This window comes from Callorhinchus milii, unplaced genomic scaffold (assembly GCF_018977255.1).
Source record: "Callorhinchus milii isolate IMCB2004 unplaced genomic scaffold, IMCB_Cmil_1.0 Scaffold1, whole genome shotgun sequence".
Taxonomy (NCBI): Eukaryota; Metazoa; Chordata; class Chondrichthyes; order Chimaeriformes; family Callorhinchidae; genus Callorhinchus; species Callorhinchus milii.
In genome coordinates, this window is record NW_024704742.1 from 59,064,628 (window position 1) to 59,066,653 (window position 2,026).

Here is a 2,026-nt window from a genome sequence, read left to right on the forward strand (position 1 = left end):
GTTATCAACCCACCCGCCAATGGAAATAGATTCTCCTTGTTCACCCTATCGAATACCCTCATAATTTTGAAAACTTCTATTAAGTCTCTCCTTAACCTTCTCTGCTCCAAGGAGAATAATCCTAGCTTCTCTAGCCTCTACTCATAACTGAAGTCCCTCATTCCTGGTACCATAATATATCACATTTTTATAGAAATGCAGCACTACAGAGTTAATAAAATAATATAATAATAATAATAATAATAATCCTTGCATTTGATATAGCGCTTTTCACGTCAGGAGGACGTCCCAAAGCGCTTCACAGAACACACTGTAAAGTGAATTGACTGTATATTTGTGGGCGAACGCGGCAGCCAATTGCGCACAGCAATGTCCCACAAACAGTCGTAGATTGAAAATGACCAATTTAATTATTGTTTTTAGTTTTGGAGGGATTATTATTAGGCGTGTGGAGTAAGGAAACTTGCCCAAGGTTTCGCCCTGCCTGGAATTGAACTCAGGTCTCTCGCTTACAAAGCGAGTGCTCTAACCACTGAGCTACAGGACTCCACGAGCATATGAATACAGTATGGCTCTACTTATTCCATTCTGTAAAAGAAGTAAAAGTATTGCACTACTAAAAGCAAATTCAGTTGAAATATTTTTATTATTCTTAGTAAATGACTGAAGGAAGATTCATACATCTGATTTGTGAGTTTTCCCTGGAGGACTCCCTTAATCGGTGGGGGCTGCACATAAAGAGTGTGATTTGCCTGCTGGTTGGGAAGAAGGGAGATTCTGTGTCAGAGGCATCCGTTTCCCTTGAATCAGTGGGTGGGAAGGTCCCTATGTCTACGCTCCTCCCTTTCAATTATGAACCATTGTGTTTCAATGCTTTTTTGAGCTGGACTTCAAAGCCAGAGCTGGCGTCCAAATCCTGTTGCAAACCCCAAGCGTCAGCTTGAAGATTCTAACTGTGCCATTCTGCAGCAGTTCATTAAGTCCTTTATACTTCAGAGTTAATATGCACCTCCCATTTCCAATCTTGAAATGGTTCCCAAATCTTTTAAAATGATGTCCATGCAGTACTACTAATCTTGCGCTTTCTGCTTCAAAGCAACAGTTTTGATTTACAACCCGAGCTGAATGGCCATTGGCAGACTGACTCAGTGATTGACAGAGTTTTCAAATTAATTAGCCTACAATACAATGCAATACCAAATTACATTTGTATAGCGCCTTTCAGGTTGGGAGGACTTTCAAGGCATTGGACAGTCAGGGACATGGACCTGAGTTTGGGGTCAGGATCGGTGGGGGGAGGAGGGCAGGGAGGGTAGGAGGGTGGCTGAAGCCACAGTTGAAAAGGAGGGTTTTGAGATACGCTTTGAAGGAGGCAAGAGAGGGAGTGAAGCGAAAAGAATGTGGGATGGATTTTCATAGGGTGGGGGCAAAAAGGCTGAAGGTCTGGCCACCAATAGTAGGACGGGTGGGGGGGATATGTGGAGTAGACCAAAGCCGGCTGAGCGGAGAGATCGGACAGGTTGATATGGGGTCAGCAGATCGCAGGGAGTTAATTTAGTCGAGTCTAGATGTGATATATGCGTGGTTGAGGGTTTTGGAGGCCTGAGGGGTGAGGCAGTGGCAAAGCTGGGCTATGTTGCAGAGAAGGGGGAAAGCAGTTTAAATAAACAGTTTAAATTATATTTTATGTTGTATTCATTAGAATCAAAAAGATGCTAGTAAAATATAACTTTAAAAAAAGTATTCACCTTAAGACATTGAGAGATAAAAGCTTCCTGCTGGCCTAAAGATATTTCAAGATGTCTACATGTAAAAGAATCCTAAAAATCTTAACAAAGTTCCCCTGTGTTGTGGTGAGAGCCCAAAAGATACAACCAGTCAGTCCATTGGAGTTGGAGAGGATTAGCCTTGGTTCCTTCTAATCGCTCTCCAAGTTTATTCTTGCTGAGAAAAGTGTATATGCATGATGGGTGAGGATTACATCAGATTTGAATGTGATACGTGTGTGGACAATGGGAGACATTGG

General features: G+C 42.3%; 1 non-coding gene across 1 annotated transcript; it reads right to left on the minus strand.

Annotated features, from left to right (window-relative positions):
• Nucleotides 1-475: 475 nt before the first annotated feature.
• Nucleotides 476-547, minus strand: trnat-ugu. Its single transcript has one exon. It is a non-coding gene; the product is annotated as a tRNA-Thr (tRNA).
• Between the last annotated feature and the right edge of the window lie 1,479 nt (nucleotides 548-2,026).